The sequence below is a fragment of the Monodelphis domestica genome, chromosome 1, assembly GCF_027887165.1.
Source record: "Monodelphis domestica isolate mMonDom1 chromosome 1, mMonDom1.pri, whole genome shotgun sequence".
Classification (NCBI taxonomy): domain Eukaryota; kingdom Metazoa; phylum Chordata; class Mammalia; order Didelphimorphia; family Didelphidae; genus Monodelphis; species Monodelphis domestica.
The window spans coordinates 33,698,073-33,711,518 of NC_077227.1; the positions used below are offsets into that span (position 1 = coordinate 33,698,073).

Consider the following 13,446-nt stretch of genomic DNA (forward strand, 5'->3'; position numbering starts at 1 on the left):
TTCCCAACCAAGTTCTCTATCTAATATGTCCTATTTGATATCCCAGGTATTTCCTATTTTAGCCAATTATTCTATCTAGCTGCTAAAGGAATGTGACTCCTGTCAGTACCCTCTTGAATGCAAAGCCCTAGGTTAAAGTCCTATTTACATAGTCTTCGTTTAAGTCCTTCTTAGAGTTGTTGTAAGAAGGAATCTGGAATCACTGCCTTGATTCTAATAGATTTGAAAAGGCTTAAGGGTAACAGGGATATATCCAATAGTTGAAGTCCAATGGAAGCTAAATGGTGTTTCTCCCCTCCAACCTTACCAGGAAGAGGATCCACTGAGTTATGGCAATGTGCTAATAAACAATAAATAATCAATGTGCTAATAAATAATAAAGAGGACATTATCTTTACCAACTCTTCTTACCATACCACTTTAATAAATATCCATTTCTAAAAGTGAATGAATTCTGGCTGGCAAATAGATATCAACTGGTAAGTGGGAGTCCATTGATGGGGGCTTGTAAGTGGTGGTACTAGAAAACTTCCCAACCTCTCAGAAAATGGAGTTGGGAGCTAGAGGAAAGACCTATGATTGAATCCCAGTTCTGTTATTTAAACAGGGAGACCTTGGGCAAGTCATTGAGTCCCTCCTATCTATCGTTCCTCATCTATTAAACTATAGGGTTAAACTTGATGGTGTGTAATGATCCTCCCATCTCTAAATCTTGTGGTTCTGACTATAAGGTGGAGGGACTAATAGGAGGCAAAGGAATTCCATCTGTGCCTCCCTCCACAGCCAGGAATTGGGAGAAAGAGTTTCAGGGTATCCTTCCTCACTGCGCTTCCAGTGAGAAGCCAGCCTGTCACCAAAGCTCCTAAGGTGGCTTCTTTTGCCCCATCAGAGGCATGTAGTATAGGTGCCTCTAAGGACTGGGACAGCCATTCTCCTTCCTGTCCTAGAGAATTTCCCAGCTATGGTTGGCTGTTTCCTTCCCTTTAGACTGGTGGCCAGGGGAGAAACTGCCTCCACAGAGGACGTATAATCAACATGGCCTGCCCCCTTCATAGACTCAGACTACCAGATGACTCCCTCAACTCGGGGAGATTTAATGGATTCCCTATGGGATTCGGTTTTGACTGGGCTCAATAAGATGGCAGCCGGACAGGAATTTTTTTTAAAACCCTTCCCTACCATCTTGGAATCAATACTAGGTATTAGTCCCAAAGGCAGAAGAGCAGTAATGGGGAGGAAAGGGGGGGTTAAGTGGTCTGCTCAGGGTCACACAGCTAGGACTTGTCAGAGGTCACATTTGAACCCAGAACCTCCCATCTCTGGATCAAACTATTTTCCCCACCTTCCGTGAGCAACTAGGAGCCCCCAAAGTGGACTAACGACTTCTACCACCAGGTATCTAGTGACAACTTTGAGTGTCTGGGAGCTTTTGGAGCACTCTCCCTTATGAGCCCCCACCATGTGCTTCCCATCATCTGTTAATATCAATTTGCCAGCCAGAACTAATTAGCTTTTTTAAATGATTATTTATTAAGGTAGTGTTTAAGAAATAGTTGGTTCAAAGTATTCCCCCGAGGATAGGATTGGGGATGGAGACTCTAAATGATCACCCTGGTGCAAATATCAATAATATGGAAATAGGTCTTGATCAAGGACACATGTAAAACCCAGTGGAATTGCTCGTTGGCTATGGGAGGGGGATGAGAGGAAGGGAGGGAGAGAACATGAATCATGTAACTATGGAAAAATATTCTAAAGTAATTAATTAAATAAAAATTTTTAATTGAGAAAAAATATTCCCCCAAAGTATGGGATATACTCCTCCACCAGTGATGACAAAATCCAGGGGGAAATCCATAAGGTCACATTTAGAGAATGTATCACAAAGGAACGACTTGAAACTTTTGGTGGGATAGAAGTCCTTCCTTCCCTTTGTGGAGTCCTTAGGAAGCCCATCTAAAGCCCATTAGAGTTCTGAAACTAATTATTTCCACATGCCTAGTTTATCCTCTTTTAATTTCCAGCTAGATGCATCAATTGTTGCTGGTCCAGTTCCTCAGCAATGGTGTGGTCAATGGGAAAGAAAAGGAGACGACACCCCCTCTAGCCTTCTTGCCCGTTTTCGCACTGATGCCCTCTCGTACAGGTGCCGCCATCCTGCTTCCTCAAAGTTTTCATCTCAAAGCAGCTTCTAGAATGCTTGGGGTCCCTTTTTTGCTGGAATATACATAGACTTGAATGTGCATCTGATTCTTTCATCCAATCCCAATAAATGTCATCCTCTGATTTCACCCAGTGGCTTGAAACCACTCTTTCCCAACTTCATCGACTAGGTTGTTAAGAATCTAGTTTATGTTTTGATTGATTGAATAATTCAATAGAGATGTCTAGGAAGTGATTGCATCCACCTTATATTTATGATTGATGGATTCTGTAATTCAATCAGAGAAACATTTTCACCTGATAAAGGTAATAAGAGTTTAGAACAGCTTCTGAGTTATCGAAATTGAGGTCACAACACGGGGCACATTCCTCGTAGAGTGGTCACCTCGCGTTCGTTGCCCTCACATTTCAGAGGAGGAAACTGAGGACTTGAGACACTACGTGAATTACCCAAAAGAGTACAACTAGTTAATGTCGGAGCCAGGATTCAAATTTAATCTTCTGAATGGAAAGGCAGCATCCTTCCCATCCTTCCAACTGCCACCAAAATTGTGTGTGTGTGTGTGTGTGTATGTGTGTGTGTATACAATAAATTGGGTCAACCCACAATAGGGAATTTATTGGAGAACATAGGCAAGAATTGCCTGGCATCAGAAGAAGTGGGTGGATTGTGATAGTCCTAGTTGGAAGGAGTATAGACACATTTAGGAAATCATGGATACATTTGGGTACGAGAGAGAAGGAGGAGGAGGAAGAGGAGGGAGGGAGGGGAGGGAGATGGAGAGAAAAAAAGAGGGAAAAGAGAGAGAGTATGTGTGTGTGTATACCTATATAAGTATGTAGGAAGGCAGGCTTCTGCTGAACTATCATCTATCTCCTAGGAGATGCAAGACTACGGCTTCTAAATTTCTCCATTGTCTGATGTTCATGTGCATTTCTAAATTTGACACCGCCGATGCCAGTCTTGTCAGTGGGCCAAGCAGGTGCTCATTTATCCATTCAATAGACATTTACTGACCATCTATTATCTGCTGACCTCTACTTCAATGAAATAGCTTCCACTCCAATGTTTTTTTCCCAGAGAGGAATGGTGGTGCATTAAAGAAAACCGAGCCAAGCATCAGAAGACTGTTTCGCTACATGTTTGACCTTGCGCTTATTTTAGCTTCCCTGGGCTTTAATCTCCTCATCTGTCAAACAGATGTGATAATCCCTTACCTGTCTTAAGGCAGAACCATGTCAGATTTGGAAATCCATATGTATGTGCCAGAAGGTGACAGATCGGAAGGCATTGTTTTGCGCCCCTCGGGGAGACTTCTCCCAAGTCGTGACCCTTTGAGTCACTGGGTCTCAGTTTCCTACCTGGCTAAGGATAAGGTTAATGATGCTGTCGAAAGTCCCATGTGTCTCTGCATCTATAATCCCATGGTCCTGTATGTGTTTAGGCTTGAACAAGGGCATGCAGGTAGAGAACCACAGGATGGGTTGAGTTGTCTAAATTATAGAGCTGGAAGGGACTTTAGAGATCACCTGGACCAACCCCTCACTTTATAGGTCAGGCCTGGAGAGAGGAAGTAACTCACCCAAGGGAACCTGGAAAATAAATAGCAAAGCCTGGATTCTTTCAAACCCTGGTCCTCTGACTTGCCATTGAACTCAGCCTCCATTACATCAGCATGTGTAGGAAAGCAGATGGGAAACAATGTTGGAAAGATGGACTGGGGAGAGATTTTTATTTCAGAGTTTCTCCTCTTTTTTATTTGCCTTCAGAGTGGTTTCACGCCCATCCTTTGATCTCCTGCTTGCGACAGCCATGAAGTAGGCAGGGCAGATACTGTTGTCAAAATGTTATGGAGGGGAGAAAACTCAGGTGTAGAAAGGGGAAGCAGACTTATCAAAGAATGAATGAATGAATGAATGAATGAATGAATGAATGAATGAATGAATGAAAAAGCAGAGTGAAGCAGGTATTTATGTTATATATGTAATATTACATATTTGTGTTAATAATAATAAATACAGTCTTGCAAATCGTTGGTACTTTTTCATCTCAGTACAACAAATGGCTACTGGGTACCTACTATGTGCCAGGTCCCAAGGATACAGACATTAAAAATAATACAGCTTTTATCCTCAAAGAACTTAAGTCTACTGGGCAGAGGGCTGGGGGATATAATCTGAACTCATTAGTAGAGTATGGAATAGAGTAGGATAGGACCATGATTCATGGTTCATGATTTAAACCTAGAGCCCTTCATGCCAAATTCATTGCTCTTTCTACTCATTAAATGACTGCTATGTGTTAGACACTGGGAAAGCACTGAGGATGCAAAGGATCCAGGAAATAGCTTTAGGAAGATTTGAGGAGGGTCAGACCTAGAAACAGGAGGTCCTGGGTTCAAATTTGACCTCAGATACTTTCTAGTTGTGTGTCCCTAGACAAGTCATTTAACCCCCATTGCCTAGCCTTTACTGCTCTTCTGCTTTGTAACCAACACATAGTATTGATTCTAAGATGGAAGGTGAGGATTTAAAAAAAAAAAAGATTTGAGGAGGGAGATAACCCTTTCACCTGGAAAGAATCTGGGAAGACTTCAAAGAAGAGGTGGTGGCTGACCCAAACCTTGAAAGCACAGCTAGATTTCCATTATTGTGAATGACGAATCCCAGGAGCTGGTCCCATTATTGGAATGTGCAGGGCAGGTTTCCTTTGGGCTGGAACCAGCGACCGTATTCTACATAATTGTAACATCAAATAGAGCAAATTCAGATACCTCCAAGGGACCATTCCTTGGTGTGTATTATTGGCACTAATTGAGACCTCGCTGTAAATCAGAAACGAGGAGGGACTCGGAATGGCCTGAAAGCTCAGAGGCAAGAAGAGATGGCTTAGCAGGTTCAGGGAATAAACAGTCTGGTTTGGCCAGAACAAAGCATGAGCAAAAGAAAATAATATAAGATTAGGCTGGGAAGGTAGGTTGGAGTCAGATTATGGAGGGCTTTAAGTGCCTGGCTAAAGAGTTTTTATTTTATCCCAGAGGAAACCAGGAGCCTCGGAAGGTTGTAAAGAGGGGGAACAACAATCGGCTTTGCACATTAAGAAGATTATTTTTGGCAGCTGTATGGACTATTGACTGCAAAAGACTAAGACAGGAAGAATGGTGAGACCAGTAAAGAGCATATTGCAGAAGTTCAGACTATTAAAGATTTATTGAATTTATGCCCAAAATATATATAAATATATATGTGTGTGTGTGTGTGTGTGTGGACATGTTCATTTGTACTTCTAGGAGAGAAATGAGCCCATTAAAATGTAAATAAAAACCAAAGGATGGAGCAGTTCCAGAAAGACTCACTATTGGTTTCTTAAAACGATGGCAAAATCTGCCATTGCTGGAGGTCTGGGAAAATAGACCTGCTGCCTCGTGGCTCTCAGAGATGCGAACTAGACTGTCGGTCTTGGGAAACCACAAGGAATTCTGCATGGTTAGCGCCAAGACTGTTCCTCCCCTGATCCCAGTTCAGGTTGGCCATCCCACGGAGGTTACGGACAGAAGAAGAGATCTCGGTGTGGGAGAAGGTCTGTAGCAATACGACTTTATAAATAACAACAAGTTTGAACCAATGCTTTAATGATTGTAAGGCGTGAATGAATGAACTCTGGGATGGGAAAGTAATTCAATATTAGTGCTGTCTGGTAGAGGAATGGCGGCCATGGGAAGTGGTTGGTTTCTTCCCACTGGGGCTGGATGATGAGTATTTGTTGAGGATGTTTAAAGGGGATTCTGGTGAAGGCATGGTCACTGAGGTCCATTCCTGAGAGTTTTTTTGAATGTGAAGACTTCAAAGAAACCCGGGGAGACATATAGGTAAGACCATAAGACATAGGTTTAGAGTAAGAAAGGAATTTAAAAATCTAGTCCAATCTCCTTATTTTACATTTACATGACCTGAAGAAGTTAAATGACTTAGCACAGTGGATAGATTGCTGACTCCAGAGTCATTCAACTTCAAGATACTTCCTAGTTGTGTGACCTTTGGCAAGTTGTCTAATTGCTATTTGCCTCAGTTTTCTTATTTGTAAAATGGAAACCATAATAATATCTACCTCCTAGGGTTGTTGTCAGGATCGAATGAGATAATAATTAGAAAGCACTCATGGTGTACCTAGCATATAGCAAATTATATAAATGTTAGTTATTATCATTGTCATTATTATTAATTCTATTTTACATATGATGATATGTAATAAAATTATAATATTTAAGGGGCAAAGTCATGATTTGAAATTGGGACTTTTAGTTCTAAATCCATTACCCTTTCCATTATTAAATATCTACTCCATTCCAGATACTTACTACACAATGAAGATACAAAGATTTTTTTAAAAAAAGGAACCCTTCCTGTCCTCAAGGATCTTATAGTCTACTAGGTGAAACAATGTATGTATTCACAAAATAAATGGCAGAGGAGGCACTAACATCTGGAATGATTAGTAAAGACACTGGAGAGGAGGCAGCCCTTACGATGAGTTCTGAAAAAGAAAACAAAAGATTTGAAGGGCTGGAAGTCAGAAGAGAGGCTATTCTAGACATGAGGTTGGGAGGCACATCTCACGCACAAGAACAGAGGAGGAAGGTGGAATGTCTTGGGATGGGTAAGAAGATTAGTTAGCTGGAACAGATAGAAGCCCTATAAGCTTAGATGGATACGTGGAGCTCAGATTTTGAAGGGTTTCAAATGCCAGCGGATTTTGTACTTCATTCTAGAAGCAATAGGAAGCTACTAGAGTCTTTCAAGTGGATGAGTGATATGTGGTAGAGATGGAAGAAAGCAGATCTAGAATAATAATACATACTCAGACTACAAGAATGTAAATAAAGATCAGGGGATGCTGTAAGAAAACTTGGTTTCAATACTCTGGGCACCATATAGGTTGTACTTTTTGACACTCATATGAAAGGGGATGCCCAGTAAAGGCTGAATCAGGTATAGAAGGCTAAAAGGCACAGACTCTGCAATTTAAAGAGGAACATCTGGAGGGGGGGTGGGTGGGGGGGGGGAGATAGACATTCCCCATCCTAGGAAAGACATGAGGTTTGAATAGCTCAATTGCATATTTAAAGGCAAAGGAGATGTTTGATTTCTCTGCATTTCACAGATGACATTTTTGCCTTCCTCTCTAGACATTCATCCACGTAAGATTTCCAAAGGAGTGTAGAAGATGGAATTGAATGGAAAATGATCCCCCTAACCTAACATGGAGAACTTAGTGAGTAAAGGAGCTTTGGGGAACAGAAGTATTTTAGAACAGGAATGGCAAGACCTCTCCCATCGCCAGTCTGTAGGTGACACCAAAGGAAGTCTCCTGTATTCTTGCCCCAACTGAAAGAACTGGGTAGCTCCACAGATGAAAAGGACACAGTAAGCTTCCAGCTGAAGAAAGTGCCCAGCCAAGCAAGTGGATAAAGGTAGGAAAGACTGCAGCTGCCCAAAGAGTCAGGCCAGAGAGTCCAGCCAATCAACCTGCCCAACAGAGATACCAAACACAAAGAAAAACCCAGTTTCTAAGCAATTTAGCCAGCTCAGGCTGGTCTAAGGTGGCTAGTGGCCATTCAGGACAGTCACTGTCCAGTGGTAGTAAAGCCTGCCCAACACTACACAGGAGTCCATCCAGCCATTGTCCAATGAGGAGGCAATACAGCTTCCCTAGCCCCAACCATAGATCAGTGGCAGACCTGGAGTAGCCTATCCAGGCTTCCCTTCTCATCCCATGGAATATGTTGAGACTCTGCAAATCTGGAGTTGTAAGTTGCCTTGGGCACATATGTTACCCCTTCTTGTGACCTGCTACCATTGGATTTTAAGTGTGTACCCACTCTTGTCCTCCTGGGCTCTGGGTGAATGGGTAGAAAAGTAGGCGTTGGAAGGAAATGTTTTGCTACTGTTCTTGTCATACCATTTGAGTAAATGTCTTTGCTAAAGGATTGAATCTGTATTACTGATTGCTAGAAACACACCAGTGGGGGCTTGTGTTCTCTTTTTAGGAGGAAAGGGACCCAAAGGCTTACCTCCGTGGAACCCTGAAGGTAATAGTAGCCACTCCTCTGGGGACTCAACTTGTTCATGCCATTGAGAGTTGGGTCACCTTTCATCAAAGAAGCATTATGCTTCCATTTCACAGACTATCCTATATTTTAAGGAATAAAAATGGCAAAAATGTATGGGAGGAGGGGTTGTACATCTCAGTGGATAGAGATCTACCCCCAGAATTAAGAGGTCCTGGGATCAAATCTGGCCTCAGACCACTTCCTAGCTGTATGACCCTGGGCAAGTCACCTAACCCACATTGCCTAGCCCTTACCTTATAACCAATACTTGATTCTAAGATGGAATAAGGGTTTTTTAAAAAAGCATATGGTGGCATAGACTGTTAGGCATGATCAGTATTTTGTATTGTTCTGACTTAATCTCTCATGGAGTGTACATTAAGGTTTGTTTATGTGTGCTGCGATTTTAAAACAAGATTCATCCCCCCCCCAAAATGAGAAGAAATCAGTGCCTTAAACCAGATGCCAAGTGAGATAGGAAATGAGCAAGAAAGGGGGAACACTTTAACCAAATGTCTGAGGTGGAACAAAGAATTCTGGCAGTGTCATCAATTTCCCTCCCTGGGCCAGTCGGCTACGAAATTTCCGTGGGCTGGCAAATGTTTGCTCCTTATTTCCATGGCTGTATTAAACCTTTAGCAGTTTATTTATATCTGGTTCCCTGTGACATGCCCCCAAGCACCCAGGCGATCGGAGAAGTGCCCTTATTTAAAATTATCTACTTTCATCATTACATGGAGTTCTGTTCCCAGGGTTTCTCAGTGTCCTTCTCCACAGAGTTTCAGAGACAACTCTGCTGATTAGGCACTGCCTGGTAGGAGGCTGAAGGATTTGTCCCTTTCAGAGTATACCAGGGAAAATCAACAGGAGGAAAACGGGCTCCAACAAGCTGTTGTTTTGTCATCACCTCTGATATTCGCTTGCTAGAGCGATCTGGTCTCTTTGTACAAACTGAGTTAAAAAGAAAAGAAAGAACCGCTAGCTTCTCTGAGTACAAAATTTTGATGGATTCTTTCTTTAGTCAATGTTGCCATTCTGTCCATTTCAGAGGACTGCCGTCCAAAAGGATCCTAGAGATGGTCTAACCCAATCCTTCAGTGTGAAATGGAGGAAACCAAGGTCTGGGGAATTGGGGGGGGGGGGGCTCCCATGCTCCAGGTTCCACCTTCAGCATTCCAGCTCCTACCCTGAAGCCCCGGGTTCCTGATTCCTGAGATCCATCATGTCTAGCACAGCCCAGATCCACGGTATGACTTCTGAGTCATTCTGATGCCTCGTAACCCCCCATGCTGCCCCATCCCTCTCTCCCCTTCTACATCTAGCTCTGGAAGCAGTCATCAAATCAACCCTACCATTCCTGGAAAGGACATGTCAAGGAATAGGATTCCATTCCCTTCACTGTGACTTCCCTGAACACTGCCACCAAAAACACTCTTTCCTCTGGTCGTCCTCTATTTTAGAATTTCGACTCCCTGAAGACAGGGACTTGTCTTGCTCTTTAGAGCATCTGTATCATTTGTGTTCAAGGTGCTTGGTACCACACCTGGCTCCTAAATGGTCAGTAAATGCTCATTCATTCATGTATTCATTTCAGATTGCATATAAATTCAAATTTTAAAATATGTATTAAAATAAAAAATATAAAATAAAAATAATTTTAAAATATATAAAAATTGTATTAAAGTATCTATTTTATATGTTATATTTTATATTTATATATTTTATGTATTTATATACTTATGTATTTTATGTTATCTAAATTATCTATTTTATTAAAGCAGCCACTGAGTGAGGCGTCGGAGATGAAAGGACAAAAATGGCACAGTAAAGCCTGCCCTCAAGGATCTTTTATTTTACAGTACATGTACGGACATAAAACATGCAGAATCAGGGGAAGATGTTATTCCCTTTACATGGAAATGTGATAAATGGTGTTTGAATCCATTAAACTCGGTACTTTCTTTTCTAATAAAGATTGAGGAATCTTTGCCAGGGTCTTAGGAAGGGAAATCATTGCCTCAATGACTCATTTTTTCAGAAATACATATATGTGTGTGTGAATGTTACATGTGATATAACATGTTAAACATACTCTATCAGGCGACTCAGTTTCCATTTCCAACTCTGCTATGATTCCCTGAAGAACTTGAAATTTAAAGTTAGATAAGACTTTAGAAGTCAATTAGCCCGATCCTAGAATTTTATTCATGGAAACCAAAGTTCACTATAACAAAGTGTGATATTAAAAAGCATGTATGTACCCAGATAGGCAGGGTGCAGGGGGGGTGTCTGGGGAGGACACACCTCTGGTGTGAGCCCTTTTCTAGGCTGCCCAGCCATCTTTCGCCCAATTGGCATTTGTGGCTCCAAGAAGTGATAGCAGGAAAACCATCTTGGAAGATGGTCTGAGCCAGGTGAAGACCTCGAACCCTTTGGTGGTTTAGGGGGACAGAATGGGCAGAGAACCACTTGTTCCAGGGGCCACAAAGGCAGGGGAAGCAGATGCGGTGGAGCTCTTCGAGCTGGGTCAGACACGGAAGATGCCACGTCCAGGACCGTGACTTTCGTCCTGCTGCTGGACTTGGATGGAGCTTCTGTACCTCACTTAAAGCTTGTTCCAGAGCGAGTCAAGACTTGGCCGTGGGATGCCAGTGGTCCTCTTCAAAGATGAAGGATGGATAACCACCATGTACGTCATTACGGTGGAGAAAAGACAAGTTAATTTGAGGAGGGACATGAGGAGGCATCAGGAAGGGCTTCGGGGGGTACATGGCAGGGATTTTCCCATGCCAGAGCACCAGGAGAATTCCCCAGGAGGAAACGTGGGCTGTGGCCCCTGGACAGAAGCTGAGGATGATCCAATGTGGTGGTGAGAAGGGAGTGAATTCCTGAGGTGGGGGAGCCTCGTGGAAGGCGGGGAGCCTGCTGAGCTGGAGGACGAGCTCGCTCCGTTTGGCTGGAACGTCCAGTGAACTAAGGGGAATGGTATGAAGGTCTCCAGAAGCAGGCTGGAGCAGGATTAGGGAAACCTTGAAATGCCAGGCTGAGGGCTTTGTCTGTGGTCCTGACATCACTCGGGAAGTTACTCATTCAGCGAGATTTGGGGGTAGAAGAGTGGCGTGGCCAGACCTGTTCAGAGATCTTAATTTGGGAATCATAATGCAAGCTCAGTGTCTAGAAGACAGAAGTATCTGGACCTTCGGGGTCAGGTCGGAGTGCCTCGTGCCTATCGACCGGCAAAGTGGGATAAGTCATGGGGCAGCCGGAGCCTGGAATCAGGAAGACCCAAGTTCAAATCTGGCTGTCTCCCCCCCCCCCCCGAACTGATGCCTGCCTCAGTTTCCTCAACTGTAAAATGGGGATAATAAAAATGTCTCTCTCCCAGGGCTGTTAAAGGAAGGGGATGTTTGTCAAGGACTTAGCCCAGAGAGCCCTGTAAATGCTTTGTTTCCTTCCTTCCTTCCAAACCAGCATCCAGTCTCTCTTTGTCTACACATGCCAAGCTTTCAGAAAACATTTTCTGGGGATTTTTCACAATCAAGAGAAGCCTCGCAGGGTACCTGATAAAGGGCTGGTCTGGGAGCCAAGGGGGCCCTGGGCTGAAGGCCTTCCTCGAGCCCACGCAGGCTGTGGGACCACTTCAGTTTGGGGGCGCAGCCAGCCCTCTGGGACTTAATGGCAGAAAAGATGCTGACCTGCTTCGGGGAGGGATCTTCTCTCCGGGAGCTCCTGCCATCGGGTCTTCTCTCCTCCTCCATCACTAAAGAGGATGCAGAGAAACAAGAAATGGGGCAGCTGAGGAGCGCTCGCATTTTCCAGGCTGTCCCTTCCAGCTGGCGCTACCTGAGCCCCCTCTCGTCCAGGATTCTCTCCAGACACAGAATTTCTAGCGTCCTCTTAGCTCCCAAAGAGGATGGAATTTTCCACATCAGAACATCCAGTCTGAAGGAGAAACAGGCCCAGCTGGGCAGTTGGAAGGAACTCAGTTGTCTGTTCTAGAAGCCCAGGCTTACTTTCAGCCAATGGGGAGCCTCTGTCTGCGTGGCAGACTGGGGGGGCTCTGCCCACGCCTCTAGGCAGTCACGTAGCTCACTGGATAGTTCTCTTCCTTCCACCCCACACAATGATGGGGAATTTGCTTTCTTAAATGCCCCCCATAGTGGGAAAAGCAACCTGCCAAGTCAGGGGACTAGAGATCAGTTGCTATCCTTGGGCCACTCGGCAAGTTCCTCAGTTTCCTCAAATGTAAAATGAGGGGGTTGGGCTAGCTGCCCTGGGAGGTCCCCTCTAGTTCTTCATCTATTATCGTGCCTCAAAAATGGAACAAAATACTAAGAAAAATGCAGACATGAGCCTACCCTTTGGTAGAAATTAAAGTCTGGGGATCTGGGTTCCAGTCCCAGTTTTGCTCCCACTAGCTGTGGGGCTTTGGAAAAGTCGCTTTTACTCTCAAAGCCTTTGTTTCCTCATGTTTATAATAATCCTGTAATCCGGGCTCCTCAGGAGGCTAAGGCTGGTGAATGACTCGATCTGAGCCATTCCAAGGGGCAGGAGGACTAAAATCAATCCGTTACTTTGAGTCTGGAAGCAATTCTGGGAGCCTCTGGGAGGAGGGGGCTGCCCGTCTGTCCAAGGATACAAGGAAGCCTCAGGTCCCTGCCCTCGGGAGGCTGACAGAGCAGCCAAGAGGCCGACGAGCCCCAAACACGCTCAGCCTTCAAGCTTCTGTCCAAGGGGGTCCGGTGCCAATGCTGCCCCCCACCCCCTGGCAAAGTCCCATCTCTCTGTCCTTGTCCATGCTATTCTCTGGAGAGGTCATTAAATTCGTATCACTCAGTTTAACCAATATTTAGATATTTCTTCTGTGCAAGGGAGCCGCTAGATGGCTCAGGAGACAGAAGACTCATCTTCCTGAGTTCAGCTTTGGTCTCAGATGCTTACTTGCTGAGGGATCCTGGATAAGTCCTGCTTGCCTCAGTTTCCTCATCTGTAAAATGAGCTGCAGAAAGAAATGGCCAACCACTCCAGGATCTAAGCTGTGTGATCCTGGATGAGTCACTTTACCCTGTCAGCCTCAGTTTTCTCATCTGTAAAATGAGCTGCAGAAAGAAATGCCCAACCACTCCAGGATCTAAGCTGTGTGATCCTGGGCAAGTCATTTCACTCTGTTTGC

At 44.1% G+C, this 13,446-nt stretch overlaps 1 long non-coding RNA gene across 1 annotated transcript; it reads right to left on the reverse strand.

Annotated features, from left to right (window-relative positions):
* Nucleotides 1-10,105: 10,105 nt before the first annotated feature.
* Nucleotides 10,106-12,293, reverse strand: LOC103101357 (uncharacterized). The gene is made up of 2 exons (XR_459859.2): nt 11,969-12,293; nt 10,106-11,542 (listed from the first exon to the last, which is right to left on the reverse strand). It is a non-coding gene; the product is annotated as an uncharacterized LOC103101357 (long non-coding RNA).
* Nucleotides 12,294-13,446: the final 1,153 nt, after the last annotated feature.